Here is an 18,638-nt window from a genome sequence, read left to right as displayed (position 1 = left end):
TATTTTTGGTATTCAGCAAGCCTTAATCTGTTATGAAATCTTTTATGAATCATAAAAGAATAAAAGACAGAATTTTGTTGCTTTTATCATAAAAGATTTCATGAAAGTAGCAAAGTTTCAATAAAAGTAGGTGCTTTTTTTTATATTTAGCTTTGTTTTATAAATAACTGAGATGGAGGTAAGTTTTTTTTTTCATATAATACCATCAAGCAATTAAAAAAAAAGTTACTTCAGATACGACAAAACACCAAGATCACTTCACCCACTATTCCGTCCAGTGGCGTATCCAGAAAAAAATTTGGAGGGGGCTTGAAAATTTTTTATATGGTGAAATTACGAAATTTTTTTCTTTTTTTACCGACTTCCAAAAAGGAGGAGGTATTCAATTTGTCTGTTTTGTTTTTGGTTTTTTTTATGTTTGCTACCTCATAACTTTGGACTGGGTGAAACAATTTTGATATTTCTTTTTGTATTGGAAAGCTGGTGGCTACAATGTGGTCCCATTTCAATTTCGTTCTGGCCATAGAAACTGTTAGAAAAACCATACAACACAGTTTTGATCCATGAAAATCGGTTTTGTTTTTTGATAAAAATGATTGTTTTTATTCATCTTTGATCGAGACAAAAGCGATGTGCTGCGGTACTGAAAGTGGTATAGTAGCATTTTACTGCTCTCGACTTTGTAGTACTGTGTCCCCCTTCATATTCAAAATAGTAGGGGTATTCACGATCTGGTGCAACAGGCCTAGTAAAAATGTAAGATTTAATTTTTTTACAAGAGATCGTGAACGCCCCTCTTCTTATCTATAGTAAATATTGAAGCATGAATGATGTTTTTTTTCCTCCACCGTTGCTTCTTCTTTTTTCCATTTTTTATAATTTAATTCTTTGTTTTGTTCTGTGCCTACGTTCTGTAACTCTCGCATCGAGAAATTTCTCGCATGAAACACGCAAATCGGAACAAAAATAATGTGAATCGAAACAAAAATCATTTTCTCACATTCGTTTATTTCTATAAACAAAATTTTCTCGCCTTGAAACATTTCTGAATGAAAATGCTTAAGAGACTGGAAAAATGTGAATAAAACTGTGTCTGTAAGAAAATAATCGAGAAAATTTCTCGATTGAACTGCCAAAATTTCTCACAACCAAAAGGATGCGAGAATTGAAAAAAAATTGATAATCTTGCATTAAATGTGAGATGTTACTACTGAAAATGTGTTCACGTTAATTTATTTTTGTGTCCCTTAAATTTTCAAAATAAAAAAAAAGAATATTAAAGAAAAAAAATGAAAAATTTTCATGACCTAACCGTGACTTGAACTCGGTACCCTCCACTCGCCGACCGAATGCTCTTCCTTCGGACTACCGAGCCTTGGGATATTTAATGTAAAACTATGTCCATATGACCTTTTATGGCCAAAGGTAAAAATATTTTCCCTTTTTTTGACAGTTTCCAATATATTCCAATGGAATAAAAAACTTACAGGGTTGCTTCTCACATCGCGATACAGACACAGGTTATTTTTCCAAATAGAGAAACGTTTGGTATTTTTGTTTCAAAATTTTTCGATGCGAGAAGTTCTCGACTGAGTTATAGAACGAAAGCACTGGTTAATTAATTTTCACTAATTATTTTACATCAAAAGAAACTAAATTACGGGACATGAGTAGCGACAACCATTATAAACAGAATAAAAAAGACAAACTGTTTATCATGGGCGACGCGACGGTGAGCTGCCATCTGTAAAAATAATTTTACTCCATTGTATTTTTATTTTGCAATAGGAGGTGTGTTTTTTATTACCACCGGTCTTAACTGGACAAAAAAAACGCAGTCGGGGCTAAGGAATTTACATGTTAAATGCAACAACACTTGGGCTTAGCTGTTAAGCCCGGAGAATTCTTTGGGCTTAACTTTTTCAACAGATTTAAATCTGTGCTACCAACTCAACTTGTTCGTAAATTGTTTAGAATTTGTTTAAAAACATCAAAACTGATGTTTGGAAGGACAACTATTATTTTAAATATTTATTTAATAGTTAATTGAACTTTTTTTTTTTCAAAAACACACAAGAAACCCCAAAAGCGAAAAATATGACAACTTTATATTTTTTTGTGTCAGCTGATTTCGGAACATTTAGTATGCAGTGCTGCCAATTTTTCTCGCTAAGCCCCGAGGCGTTTTTTTTAACCAGTTAAGCCCGGTGGTAATAAAAAACACACCTAGGGTTAGGGTATAGCAAAAGTGCAAGACTATTGTAAAATTTCAATCCATATATTTTGTTGTTGTAGTGTTGAAAGATTTTACACTTTTGCACTTTTGCAATGATACTAACCCAGTTGCATCGGATCGTGAATACCCCTAGTGTTTTTATCAAAGTTCTTGTATTCCAAACATTTTACACAAACTACGAGGTGTTGACTGTTGACGTTGAGTAATCTTAAAAAAAAAAACACTTTATTTCGTTCGAATTTTGCTTACAGATTTATACCTATCACATCTAGTTTTTGAGCTTTACTCATCACTTTATTCGATATAAACGCCCATGTTCCGAAATTCGACCGAAAGTGAATTGAAATTACTTTTCAATTTCACGTGAAATTGATCTTCGATCGATTTCGAAACTTTCGAAACTTCGAACTGTCAAAACTGAAGGATTATCCATTTTTATTTTGTTTCTAAAGTTAAATTACAGCTGCTTTGAACATGGATGCAATTTTATTGGTAACTTTAATGGAAAAAAAGCAGAATTTAAATGAAAAAAAAGAGGTCACATTTTGCGAGACATATCAAATATGTAAGTGAAATGCAGAACATGGGCGATATTATTGCAAATTTTGAAATTAATATTAATTAGGTAAAGTATAAAGCGAATGAGGTTGGAACACAGAGGCAGTGATGAATTATATTTAATGCCTCATGTGTTTTATGTATTTTGTTTTAAATTAACAACAAATAAACATTACAAAACAATAAAAATATAAGTTTTGATAATTAAATATTTTGTCAAAAAATTGCAGATTCATTGAAAAAGCTACACAAATTCACGAAAAGAAAAAAAGTGAATTGAATTCGATCAAAAAAAATTTAAATGAGTGAGAAAATTTATCTAATTTCACTCAAATGCTCAAAAGTGAAATGCAGAACGTGAAAGTCTCAAAAACTAATTTTCAATGAAATACTTTTTGATGTTTAATCCGAATTATATATTTTTTCATAATATGTTCCTTTTTAATCCAAAACAAAAGGAGATATACAAATTTCGATTTCCAATATCTTTCAGAAAAATATTATTTTTGAAAAAAAAAAAATAAATACATTCAAGACAATAAATTATGGCGTGATTGCATGAGAAGTTTTGCAAAATTTAACGGTGATGTAATTCGGCTTGAGTCCCCTGAGCCCCCCTCAATACGCCACTGATTCCGTCTTCAATCAAGCAACTGCCACTGCCACAAGGAACGGTTGTCCTCGCCTCGACGCGACGTGCGTCGCAATCCTATTTCATCTACAAGAACTACCATCTCCTTTGAACAACTTTTTCACTTGATATAAATGAAATTAAGAAATCCCATGTTTATTTAAATTATAATTTATTTCATAAATAAAAGAAAACACACATTTTACAAAAATAGGGATTAGCTTCCCAATTGCATTTAAAATGTTGCAATCTTCTCTAAGCACTTTGTCTAATGTCCATGTAATAGGGTTGGTTTTGTAGCGGTGAGGTATCTGCTCCAGATTGTAAATATTTTGCGAAAGGCAAGATGCACACGAATCTATTTATTTACTTTAATTTTATTGAAACACATTTTTAAAGAAACACAATTTTGCTGGATAATCTACGAGAAAATTCAATTCACTTTAATTTCCACATTTTGATTTATTTTTTTTTTTTTTTTATGTCTTTGGGAATGACAATTGATAAAAGATTTAAGTTCTGTTTATAGCAGATTTTCCTTTTCGAAGATTCATTCCAATTATAAAAGATCTTTTATGGTTGAGATCTTTTATCATTCAGAATAGGCCCAATCACAGTACACATAAAAAGGTAATATATTCCGAACTAACATTGGTCGCCAAATTGTCAAAACATGAAAATTTGGCGACCACTGTCAACTACCGTAATTCTTAATTGTTTAAATTACCGACGAAAAACGCACAAAAACCGAAAAACCACGCACACAACTAATTTTTTAACATTTATTTACCATTTTCCGAGACGAAACACGCAGAAATTTTGTTATTTTTCAATTTATAATTTTTTCAAATGACATTTTATAAATTAAAACAAAAACAAATTTCCTGTTTACTGCGATTGAAATATAAAAATTAAAGGCCGGCCTGACAGATTGGTTCCCATTTTTTGACAAACAAATTTTGACATTTTTCGGAATAATATTACCTTATTATGTGTACTGTGAGGCCCAATTACCTTATTATAGCCCTGTTCCATTGGAAGTGGAAGTTTACTCGTGAATAGAAATCTAGTACAACAACATCACATTCGTATCTCCTCGAGTAGAAGATTATGACATAACACATTGTGTTGATTTCAGTACTAGATCTACTCATGATTGAACTGCCACCTCCAATGGAACGGGGCTTAAGTGTTATAAGCTACCCTTCAAGCATAGGAGACCGATCTCGGTTCGAATCGGCTCCGAAGTGATTCCGAGCTGGACCTCGCATCGGGCTCCACGGCGGCTCAAATTAGTATGGAAATCATAATCACCGCGGACACTTTCGCATATGTTTAAGTGTGGTGAAAATCTCCATTCCGAGAAAACGGAGCTGAACTCGTGCTCGAGTCGGAGCAGATAAACGTACCAGAAAAGGAATAGAAAAAGGAATGACGTTTGGCACCTGAAGCCATTTGCAAACAAAAAGAAAACTATTTAATTTTGTTCACTAAAATTTTTCATTTTATTTTCACAAACAAAAACACATATATTAATAGGGGTATTCACAATCCGGTGCAAGGAAACGTGTGAAATTGCTAAATTTTATTTACAAACTACAACAGACAAATTTTGCAACATTGTATTTTATTTTTGCAATACACGGAGAAAAATGAATCTAGTATTTTTCACTCCAAATGACTAGTAAGATAATTAAAGTAAAAAGCCTAAGATTTTTAATAAAATTTATCTTACGTATTGAATTTTTACTGGCTCCGTAAAGTAATTTTTACAAGTAAATTATAGTGAGCAAAATATAGTAGTACAAACTTTACCTGTAGCAATATTTTCTTTATGTAAAGTAAAATTTATTTTCAACTAAGAAATTGTATCACTTTTTTTTACTTTAAAATTCTAGTTAAAAATATTTAAGTGATTTCTGGGTAGATTTTGCAAGTTTTACCTTACAGTACAGTTCCCTAGATAAAAAAAACTCATACTGTCATACAGTGCGCCATTTTGCAATCCCTATTTTTGTATCATAGTTGAGTGCGGAATAATTGAAAAAAGTAAGTTCAAATGTCGTTTTCAATTTGTGTTTATAATTTGTAATTGTGTGAAATTTTTTTAATAGTTAAACCATTAACAAAAACAAACTATAATTATTTTCTTTGAAGCCTCCAATGGAAATGATTCTTTGCATGTCGACGAGTCTGAACATGAAATGTTTAATAGAGGAGCACTATTTCATGTACAAGAGGATTTATCCCCGGTTTGTTCACACTCGATTATCTTGTAATCAAGGATTTTTGTATGGAATAATCCCTTAGAGGATATAATATATGGAGTGCTTGTTCCTATACCTAATACATTGTAACGCCATATGCATGGATAGGGGTCGCTGCCGACGGCTGATTATCTTTCATCTCTTTCTTTCTATCGTTTTTCAATATGAGTCCGGTACCGCAACTGTCAATAAATAAAAATGGAGGCATGTACTCATCGAAAAACTTAAAGAAACTAGAGCTCTCTATAAAAGCTTCACGGAACTAACAGCACAAGCACTCCATATATTATATCCTCTAAGAATAATCCTTGATCAAAAGATAATCGAGTGTGAACAAACCGGCCCTTAATCTTTGATTTTCTGGACACGAAGTCTTACACCAGAATTTTAAATCATGATGGGTTTTTTTTTCTTTTGGAAATATAGTTTTTTTTTCAGGACTTACTTTATGTCTTATTTTGAGCATCGTTTTTTCCGCAATTGCATCTGGCATATTCTTAACAAATTAAGGTAATTTCATATTATTAATGATAGTTTCCTAAAGAATATTGTAATGCATGAATCTACCAATATTATAATAAAATAAAAGTAATAATAATTATTGAAAAACATAACTGGGTCACACATACTTCCTCCTAAATCACTTTGAGGAGGAATTGCGCGCAATTTTACCTAAGTTAGATATGTTTTTCAATAATATTTATTATTTGTATTTTATTATAATATTGGTAGATTCATGCATTACAATTTTCTTTAGGAAACTATTATTAATAATACGAAATTGGCTTTATTTACTCATGAATTATTTACCTTCCACACCAGTTCAAGTTACTTTAAAAAGTAGTTGTTTTCAGCCTTACTGTAAGGTAAAATATGTACCTTATTACTAGTAATTTTTGTTTGAAATTCATACTAAAAAATGCTTTACTGTAAAGTAAATCAGAAGCTACGAATTTACTAGAACAGTAAGGTAAAATTGATCTTATTGGGGAGTCATCCCTATATTAACTTTACATTATAGTTAAATGTACCAGAAATAAGGTGGTACATACCTTATTTTTTCTCCGTGTAGGGTTAGGGTATAGCAAAAGTGTAAAAAATTGTAGTCTGTGTATTTGGCTATTTAAGTTTAAGAAAACAGCCGTTTTTTATTATCCCACTTGATCTATACAGATCATTAATTATTAACACTTATTACAACAACTACATGAGATCTTGCTTTTCATCAGGATCACGATTCGTGATCTTGCTTTTCATCATCCGCCTGAGTCCGACCTCGACTACGAAACGGGTCCGCCGGCGGCTCAAATTAGTATGGAAATTAAAATCACGGCGGAGCCGATTTTATATGCATTGGTTTTTTCACCACGATTTCTCCTTCGACTTTATGTTCATACACAAAACTATGCAACTGTGTGAGTGCAACCCCGTTTTTCTCGTTTTGAGGTCGGAGTGCCTTTTCTGAACTCAGTTTTCTTGCTTGAATGGTATCTTCCGAACATTGTCAAAATTTAATTGTAAAAATGGGCACCAATCGCTCAGGTCGGCCTTTAATTTTCATAACGACCAGTGTCAGTTTGGAAGACATTACCTTTTTATGTGTACTATGTCTCCATTCTACCTCCTTTCAAGCAAGAAAACGGAGTTCAGAAAAGACACTCCGACCTCCAACCGAGAAAAACCTGGTTGCACTCACAAACTTGCAACGTTTTGTGTATGAACACAAAGTCGAAGGAGAAATCGTGGTGAAAAAACGAATACATATAATATCGGCTCCGCGGTGATTATAATTTCCATACTAATTTGAGCCGCCTTCGGACCCGTTTCTGAGCCGAAGTCGGACTCAGCTCGGATTTCGGACCGAGGTCGGACTTGTTGGCTTGAAGGGCATAGATAGATTCACCACATTCACCACACATCCAACACTCACACAAAGATTCACGACATTCAATACACCTCGCAGCTTGTAGGCAAACGTCATTAGACTGCTCAGTTTCCAGTATTGGTATTTTTTGTTTATGATTTTATATACAAAGAACATGTGCACTGCATTGAATAAGAAGTACAGGAAATGGGTGTTACTCCAAATCAGTGCAGTGAAGCCGCTTTTTATTAGTATGAGTTGTACAGTTGAACATAAATGATAAGGGGCCGAAGTGCAGATATAATAGGTCCGTTTGGGTACCTATGACAAACTATGCCAAGACTGGAAACTGAGCGGTCAAATGACGTTTGCCTACAAGCTGCGAGGTGTGGTGAATGTCGTGAATAAAAATGGTAACTGTAAAAAGAAAGAGAAGACAAGGACAAATGTACGAACTTCCCTATTGTGACTTGGGAAATAGCTTTCCATGCCATCTACCACTTGGAGCGACAACCTCAAAATGATATAGATTTTTGTTCGATTTCCCGACAATGTAGTTTTCATAAGAAAAAAGTAAACAAGGCCTCGAAAGACATTTATTTAACGAAGTAATTTTATATGAACGAGTATCAATTTTATGATTGTAAAATGATAATAATATGTGTTTATATCTAAGTCAGGTTTAAAATATATCAAAAAGTAAAATATACCTGTGTAATTTGTCTTCAAAAAGTGTAGCAAATCGCAGGGAAACAACAACAAATACTACAAAAAATGAAAAAAAATATTTCGGTATAATTTTTTTCAAAATTGTTAAAAATTTAAAAAAAAAGTGCTTACCTACTATTATTTGTGAAAAAGCAAAACAAATAAAAGAATAATTTAATAATTTCTATATTTTGTATGGTATTTTTTGTTGTTTTCAGGCGATTCACTTTAACTTTTTGAAGACAAAATACACAGGTAATATTATACTTTTTGAAATATTTTTAACCTGGGGTCGAATTACGGCACACGATTACGATCATACGATAACGTTTTGACTATTTCTGTCTCTATTTAATTATTAGAAAACGATAGGGACACATAGCAACCATTCGTTAACGAACGTATGCCGTAATTCGACCCCTGATTTAGATATAAACACATATTATTATCATTTCACAATAATAAAATTGATACTCTTTATATAAAATTAATTCGTAAAATAAATGTTTTTCGAGATATTTTTTTTTTTTCTTATGGAAACTACATTGAACGGCAAATCGGAAAATAATCTATATAACTTTTTTGGTTTTGGTTTTGGCGCTATCCACCAGATGCCGTGATTCCAAGTGTCAATATTTCCATAGTACTATCCATTGACTTAATATATATGGACTGCTAGAAGCATATTCAGGTTGGTTCCACTTCTTTCTTCACGATACTAGCGCCCTAAAAAAAAGCGGAGAATAAGTGCAACATTTTTGACGAAGTGCGAAAGGAACATATATAGAAAAACAGAGAAAGCACTACCTTTTAACGACAGATGTCATTCACTAAAAGTTTCCTCTTTTCGCCGTCTAAGGTTATACCGCTAGTAGAGCTAGAAAGATGTGGAATCATTTTTTATCAATTTTTGTATGGAAAAGTCAAACGACTAGCAGTCCATACATAGTAGGTCAATGGTACTATCATGAAGTGAAACGATTTTAGGAACTGAAATATTTCTGTTATTGTTGTTTATTCAATACGTTAAATACTAACGTTAAAAATTACAAAAAAGTTTTAAAGCAAATATTACTTTTTTGCATTGTTGAGAATATTCCATAAATAACCGAGATAAATTTACTTTCTTAAGAAATCCGACTTTTTTATTAGGTAATTTTTCCATATTATTTAAGTTTTGTACCCTTTCAGAACCTTTCAGAATACAAAAACTTAAATAATATGGAAAAATTACCTAATAAAAAAGTCGGATTTCTTAAAAAAAACATTTTGATCTCGGTTATTTATGGAATATTCTCAACAATGTTATACCATTTTGAAAAGAGAATTGAACACACCAACTTTTAAGGTAACTTGCCGAAACATCGTAGTGCATTTTTTTTACACTACGGTTCATTGAATTAGAGTCATGTAAAATTTTTTAGTACTTAGTTGGGCAAAAAAGTAATATTTGCTTTAAAACTGATGCAGCTGAGTTAAAATTTTTAAAAATTGGACAAAAGTTTCTTTGATGAATCAAATTTCTTGTAGAAGTTTTTTTTTTTTGTTCTGAAAATTTATATTGGTACGCCAAATGAAGTTTCTTATAACAGTGTTTTTCTTAAATGCGAGTTTCTTATACACGATTGCTTTCAAAGTAAAATAGAAGGAAAAGACACGGTGTTTTTGGTTGTTGGGCAAAAAAGTAATATTTGCTTTAAAACTGATGCAGCTGAGTTAAAATTTTTAAAAATTGGACAAAAGTTTCTTTGATGAATCAAATTTCTTATAGAAGTTTTTTTTTTGTTCTGAAAATTTATATTGGTACGCCAAATGAAGTTTCTTATAACAGTGTTTTTCTTAAATGCGAGTTTCTTATACACGATTGCTTTCAAAGTAAAATAGAAGGAAAAGACACGGTGTTTTTGGTTGTGTTTCATATAAGCGAGTTTTTCTTATATACGTGTTTCTTATATCCGTAAAATACTGAAGTTGTTACCTACCTGTTGAAGAAAAGACTTTTTATTTATGCGTTTTTTTGTTCATTAAAGTTTTTGGGTGTTTTCATAAACGTCTGCCTAACTTAGGTCTGCTTTAGTCATGTTCATAAAGTCAGATCTGCGATTGGACTAACTTAGTCCAACTGCAGTTCTGCTGTTATAAACGTCATTATGTCGTCAACATCGGGCAGATTGTGCATCCAAAATTTTATTGCTGCAGAACTCACGAAGAAATTTATTTGACTCTTGATTCGATTTTTTTCTGTTAATAAATGTTAATATTGTAAAAAAAATGAAAAGCGAACATATTAGTTAGGGTGGTGCAAAAAATGTTTCTTTTTTCATTTTTCGAACAATTTAAATTTTAATGATACAGAAAATTTCTAAATCGTGATTTTTGAGATAATGAGTTTATATTGATTTTTTTTCGTATAAAGGTGCTCTAAAAAATGTTATCTTCTGTAGTTGCTTGAAGAATTCCAAAAAAATCAACGTGAATATTTTGTTAACCAAATTTTAGGAGAAAAAAATTTTCCATTAGGGTGGTTCAAATTTTTTTTTAATAACCTAATTGAAAAAAATATTTTTCACTGCAGAGAAAGTTTGTAAAACATCATTTATGAAATATAATGTAAAACTGGAGTAGGTATTTTCGAATTAGGGGGTTCAGAAAAATGGTATATTTTACATTTACGTTTGGAATTCAACCAAATTCAATTTAATTAATTTGGCATGATTTAATATTACTGTAGCAAAAAACGCACTTAACAAACTTTCTGTGAACTAAAAATCATTTTTTTTTCAAACGCAAAAAAAAACTTTCTTGAACACCCTTATTAAAATTATTTTTTCTATAGATGATTTGTTTCAAATGTGAACCACTCGGTGTTTTTATTATTTTTTTTAGAAGAAAGTATGTATTTTTTTAGCAACACTAATGTAATACGGTTTACAAATTGTTCGCGTTTTAAAAATAATATTTTCGGGAACTGAAAAGTAAATATTTTTTTGCTTACTAAACAAAACTCATTCTGTGGTAATTTTTTATATTTTTTTTCTGACGTTTACGAACACCCAGTGACTGCTGACTGAAAATTGTACCAATGTAGGCCTGCAGACATTCTGCAGAATTTGTGTGTTCATTAATGCAGCAAAGCAGTAAGACGATTGGACTAACGCAGATTTCCGACGTTTATGAAAACACCCTTTATCTTTAAAAAATATCAAATGAAGTTTTGCTTGCATTTATTTAGATACGAGAATTTATATTGTGTGTTTATATAGTGTGTGAACGACATCCTTTTTTACACATCAGATATATCTTCTTGTTTATGAATTTTATATAAGAATTTTTTTCTTATATCCGTGTTTTGTATATAAGGAACTTTCTTTCTTATATCCAAAGAAAAACTCGGATATAAGAAATAAATTTCCGGGATTCTTATATCCGTGTTGCACTGTATATACCAATTTAGAATTTTTTTGGTGTTCACTCACCAACTCTATAGTTGTGATATACACCCCTTTCTGAGTTCTTTTTTTAACAATAGTTAACTATTGTTGTTTCTAGACAACAAAATAGTTACGATTTGTAACTATTTGACCGATTAACAAACTCGTTTTTAAATGTCATACTAAGTTTTTTTTTATTTGTTTTTGTATTGAACTTATTATTTTTTTATTGAGTATAAACATTTTCAACGACTCCTTCATATAGGTAATAAATAAACAAATAAAAGTGTAATCAAAACAAATTTTGTTGATGGTTTGACAGTTTAACAATATCAAACAATAAAGCCGTGTGGGAATTGCGTTAAATAGTTAACCCCGTGTAAAATTTTTGACGCTATTGAGGTGAATACAAAAATTTCAGCTGTATGCCTCATTGTTTAATTGTTTCTCTGCCTCTTTTCTATCATGAAACTCCCTTTTAATAAAAAAAAAAAAAAAACAAAACAAAACCATCTGCAAAAAAATTTAACCTAATTTAACCAGGTCCAAGAGCCCATTAAATTTTGAACAGGGGAAAATTTTGTATTCACCTAAATAGTGTCACAAATTTTACACGGGGTTAACTATTTAACGCAATTCACACACGGCCTAAATCGTTCCTAAATGATTTGTAAAAAATCCAACAATTTCTAGCAACGAAATATCAACAATATTTTTTGACATAGCAACTATAGTTGACTACTGTTAGAAAAAGTACGGACCTCTATACTTCTTTTTAATGATGCACTGGGAACGTTAAAGAGCTTACATAAAGCTATATTTTGTTGTTGTAAGCAATGTTAAAAATTAGCAAGGAAACGAACCATTTTCGGTCAAAAAATAATCTGAAAGTATCCGAGAATTTCTGGTATACCCCAGATATCCGAGATCAGCTTATATGCAATTGGCCTTTTTATATTTTGATTACTTTTCGGGCGATTATTCAGCTTGAAAATAAAAAAAATTGCAAGAAATAAAGTCAAAGCGATTGTGCAAGTATAGTACTATTCAACAATAAAAAAAGTATAATTTGCTCAAAAGAAACGGTTTCCGTTTTACATATTCATGCCTATTACAGAAGACGCAGTGACTCAGTCCCCGGGAATCTAATCGATCCGCAACCGAATCAAATTTCAATCTGTGAACTCCCCGGGATGAACTGTATTACCGATCCACGAAAACACACTAAACTGCTTACCGACATATGTCAAATGTCATTCCATCACATCCGCACCGTCGGCTTCGGTAATACGAAATCTTGTGAAAGTGACTCTCACTCCCGCCGCAGTGCATGTGCGTCTTCGGTAATAGGCATGATTATAAAGTTTTATTCCGGGTTCACAATAAAATTTATTTAATTTCCACTTATATTTCCGTTCAAATAAGAACACACTTTATTTCAACTCAATTTACTTTTATTATTCGCTCAAACAAACACACTTTTAAGTCACTTTATTTACTACTAACAATTCGCAACACTTTATTTCACTTTGTACTGTACTCTTTCACTTTCAAGAGGAAACCGTATCCGGTCGTTTTTTTTTTTAAGTTTGGTTTATTGAACATTATATATATACAATTTTGACTTATAACTAATATGATATACTTATGATAATTTTACATTTTTTGGCACATAGGGGGCCTAACGTTATACAGTGTCTTAAGGTTAACAATTAATAAATAATAAAGTACTTGTCAAAAAAATTTAAATTAAAAGTCGGCTGACTTTATCGTTCTGCCGACTTTTAATATAAATTTTTTTGACAAGTACTTTATTATTTATAAATTGTTAACCTTAAGACACTGTATAACGTTATGTCGTTTTCCAAAATTCAAGGAGTGACATTCCTAGCTATATAATCACTCCGAGGAGTGATTTCAAATTCCAAAATTGAAAAAGGAGTGAATTTTTGGAGTGAATTCTTCACTCCCAAAATTTTGAAGGAGTGACGGAGTGATTACCAATACTTCTACATTTGACTTCACTGACTGTCAAATTGTTGGGTGGTTGTTTTAATTTTTTTTTTTGAGGGAAATTATACTTATTTACATAAAAAAATCAATAAAGTAAAAGTGAATTTAAAAGATTGTGTTATTATTTTATTCATTATTTCGTATTACAAACACATGCAAAGCAAACGTCAAATCACTCCACTTGTCAAATTCTCCGTGAACAAATTCCAAAATTGCACGAAAAAGGAGTGATTCACTCCCATAATTTTGGAAAACGACATTGTGCTATGTGCTATCCGGTCGGTGTCCACACTGACCTTTTATACCGGAACCCCGAGACTCGAGAATGTCCCCGAAGGCTATCGTCCCTGCCTCTCGAAACTTCCTTTCCAGGAGGGGCGCTTCATACTTCCAGTCTAGTGGGATATTTTGGGATGTGTTGAGAGGGTAGTTTCTTAATTACTTAAGGTCCGTTCACATTTCTACCTTTGCAGTAGTAGGTAGTGTGTTCAGACTTTTATCTTTAAAGTAGTTCAGTAATTCATCGTTACAATATTGTTTTAGAAGCTGTTTGGCCAAGCCGCAGTACGAATAAAAAGGTAATATATTACCCACAATTTTTTTTTTATTTTCAAGCTGAATAATCGCCCGAAAAGTAATCAAAATATAAACAAAAAAATATTACGCATTTTGATGGTGGAAATCAATTTTTGTGGCGTGCCGAAGAATTTGTGTGGTAGATTGTTTAGAGAAAATAGTTTTCACAAATAACCCTGGGAAGATTATTTATTTTTTTGAATTAAATTGTTTTATTTTTCATTGCTTAATGAACATAAAACATATTGCTTAACTAATATGTTGCTGTGGCTATCAAGGTTTAACTGGTTTCACTAGAAAATATAAAATGCAGGAAAAGTCAAATCAAACGCGAGCCACCATTACAAAAGAGACAAAACTTTGTGCATTGCATACATCGCGTTTTTTTTTCTCCCATTTACCAAAGGAGAGTATTATTTGAGGAGAAAAAAAAAGATTTGTTGTATTGCACCAAGAAGCAAAAAGAAATGAGAGGGAATGTTGAAAAAAGAAAAAGTGGAAAAAGAAAATTCAAAAAAGAGTCTCGGACTCACGACGCACGACTCTCCGGTCGGATAATTTTTTCTTTCATCTTTTTGCTCTTTTGCACACATTATGTTTAAAAAGAGTCGCGCCTCTTGAGGCTTCATGTAATAGCTGACTTTGTATTTTCGGTAAGATAGTATTTTCGATACAAAAAAAAACAACAACAATTGACAGAAACTTCCGACTCCATCCGCAAATTAGTCTGCTTCTACACGAAGATGCAAAGTTCAAGATTCAATGAAGAGTAAGGGAGAACGAAAGTTCGAAAAAAAGGAGTGGAAGATTTTTTACAATGTGAGTCGACTGTCGGAAATTTTGAGACTCACTTTGACGTTTCTCTTTGATCTTGTTCTTTTTTTTTTGCTGTTTTGCTCTATTTGATTTCTTCGTTTGCAGAGTTCGCTTCGTCGGTTGTATATTATTTGCGTGTATTATATTTTTTTTTAATATACTCAAATATTTTCGTTGCTCATAGAGCCCGCCGAGAACAAAATAAAACAAAAAAAAATAGCTGTCAAATTTGCGTCTGATAAAAAATACTACGTGTAGAAGCGCGCGATGCACCCAAGGGAAAATCAAAAGGAAATTCGCAGATAATTTCTGCGCCTTGCGTCTTCGTGTAGAAGCAGACTTATGGTTCTGGCCATAAACAAAAAATACCAAGACTGGAAACTCGGCGGTCAACTGACGTTTGCCTACAAGCTGGGAAGTGTGGTGAATGTCGTGAACCTATCGTTGTGTTCGTGTCCGATGTGTGGTGAACGTCGTGAATCTATAAATGTGTGCGTGTTAACGTCATTTACCAACGTGGTGGCTTTCACAAATATTCACAGACACCCTTCAAGCAAACAGGTCCGACCTCGGTCCGAATCCGCTCCGCCTCAGGCGGAGCTGAGTCCGACTTCCGATCAGAAACAGGTCCGAAGGCGGCTCAAATTAGTATGGAAATTATAATCACCGCGAAGTCGATTGCATATGTATTGGTGTGGCGAAAACCTACCAGAAAGAGGAACAAAAAAGGGATGACGTTTCGCATTTGCGACCAAAAAAAGAACAAGATTTATTTTTTCTTTCACTGAAATTGTTTTATTTATTTAACTTTCACAAACACAAATGTTTACAATTATTTACTGGAGAAACAGCATACAGGCCAGCGGCAGGAATAATTGATTTTCCAAAATTTTATTTGTTGAATGTTGTTCGTGGTTGGTGGTGGCGTCAGGCTGCAGGAGAAGATGACTTCCTACGAAAAACATAAAAAAGATTAATTATTGATTAGAAATTTGCTAAGCTACATTTCAGCAATGCATACCTGTTTTTTATTCCAATTAATATTAATAATATTGTTATTATTATTTTTGACGAGTCACGAGCACGACACGCGAGGAACTTCAACAAATAACAAATAAATAACAAAATGGCGCTTTGTCATTTTCTTGCCTTTGTCTTTCTTTCGTCAGTTCTCCTTTTTGCATTTTTCACCACGCTTCTCCTTCGACTTTTGTGTTCATACACAAAAAGTTGCAAGTGTGTGAGTGCAACCCCTTTTTTCGCGTTCTGAGGGCGAAGTGTCTTTGTTGAACTCAGTTTTCTTGCTTGAAGGGTACATGAAAACAAACGCCACTTTTCCTCAAAATTGAAATGTAAATTTTTTTTTTTTTTTTTTTTCTTCGACACTGACGTTTGGCTTAAAAGCCCAATTAAGGTCTATAAATACCTGGGTCGAATTGAATCCGGATATGTCGATAAAATCCGACTCGGGGAGCTGAATGGAATCTAAAACGTTCATATATAGAATTGAAGACTCGCGAAATCAGTTCTGGTGGAATTGGATTTTACTGTCTTCTTATTTGAAAAACTCATTGTATGTATGTATTATGTGATCAAGTTTCTCTCGCCCTTTGTTTATTGTTAAATTTTTTTATTTTACTGTCAATTTTTAAAATAAAAATTGTGTTTTCGATTCTATTTCAATTCGATCTGGTATAGTCATACACCTGGATCGAAATTTCGATTCAGATTCAATTCGATCTTTAAATCGGACATACAAACCTGGTAAATGGGAGAATGTTGTTGTTGGTTCTGTGATATTTCTGTGGCAACAAGGAATAATAACATAAGTCAACTTATGTCGAAATTGAGATTTCACAAAATCTGATGCACAATAAGCGATTCTATCTACCATATTTTTTTCGTATTTTTATCTTAAGCGGTTTTTGAATTACAGGTAAAAGAAAAATGACATTAGCATTAGGTGTGTTTTTTATTACCACCGGTCTTAACTGGACAAAAAAAACGCATCGGGGCTTAACCTGAAATCTTGGCAGCACTGTATATTGAATGTTCCGAAAACAGCAGACACAACAAAAATTTAGAGTTGTCATATTTTTCGCTTTCGTCATTTTCTTGTATTTTTCATGTATGTTTTACAAAGAGATACAAAAATGTATGCTAGCAAAACTATTTTAATACATTTTGTCCTTCCAAACGTGAGTTTTCACGTTTTTAAACAAATTCTAAACAATTTATGAAAAAATTAGTTTGGTAGCACAGATTTAAAACTCTTCAAAAAGTTAAGCCCAGAGAAATCTCCGGGCTAAACAACTAAGCCCAAGGGGCTAAGGTGTTGTTGTATTTAACATGTAAATTGCTTAGCCCAGACTGCGTTTTTTTTGTCAAGCTAAGACCGGTTGTAATAAAAAACACACCTATTGACTTCTTATGGGAAGCCAAACTTTCAAAACGCTCTCCTGAAAAGTTGTAAAAACTGACTTATGTTGTTTTTCCTTGTTGCCATAGATTTTTCAAATGGGAAATGGCAACGATCTAAGAATCTAAGAAGTACAGAATGTGTGTTTGAAGAAACCAGTGCAGCATTTTTTTCATTTTTACAGAGTAGTGTTAGTTCTACAAACACATATGCATTGAACCAGGGACGGAGTGCAGTAAGATGGTTGTTAACCTTTTATATACTTTAAAATTTATATTTTTTATGAAACACGTTTTTTGTGTTTTTTTTTTTAAATAAAAAATGTAAAATATTGGCATCTAAGCATTAACTGCATTGGCTTAAAAGTGTAAAAGTACTTAAGTGAAAATTTTCAAACATATTTCTGGATGGAAAACTTAAAAAAAGCTTGATTTTTTGATTTCGCCTCAAACGAAACAGAATTCGATTTTTTTTTAATCCCTCATTTTTGAAAGATTTACACGGATTTGCATACTTATGTCGTTTTCCAAAATTCAAGGAGTGACACTCCTAGCTATATAATCACTCCAAAAGGAGTGATTTCAAATTCCAAAATTGAAAAAGGAATGAATTTTTGGAGTGAATTCTTCACTCCCAAAATTTTGAAGGAGTGACGGAGTGATTACCAATACTTCTACATTTGACTTCATGGACTGCTTGTCAAATTGTTGGGTGGTTGTTTTAACTTTTTTTTGTGAAGGAAATTATACTTATTTACAAAAAAATTCAATAAAGTATTGTAAAAAATCACTAAAAGTGAATTTACAAGATTGTGTTATTATTTTATTCATTATTTCGTATAACAAACTCATGCAAAGCAAACGTCAAATCACTCCACTTGTCAAATTCTTCGTGAACAAATTCCAAAATTGCACGAAGAAGGAGTGATTCACTCCCATAATTTTAGAAAACGACAATACTTGAAACATTTGACATTTTTCAAACGTCAAGCTGAAAGTTTTCTTCGTGTTGTTTGTTTATTTGAGAACACCAACTTCAAATTAAGAGTGAATTATAATCGTATATTGTATTTTTATTGCGGAAAAATATGAAATAAATTAAAAACAAACAATGAGCGAT

This window comes from Episyrphus balteatus, chromosome 1 (genome assembly GCF_945859705.1).
Source record: "Episyrphus balteatus chromosome 1, idEpiBalt1.1, whole genome shotgun sequence".
Lineage (NCBI taxonomy): Eukaryota > Metazoa > Arthropoda > Insecta > Diptera > Syrphidae > Episyrphus > Episyrphus balteatus.
Note: the sequence above shows the minus strand (reverse complement) of the source record.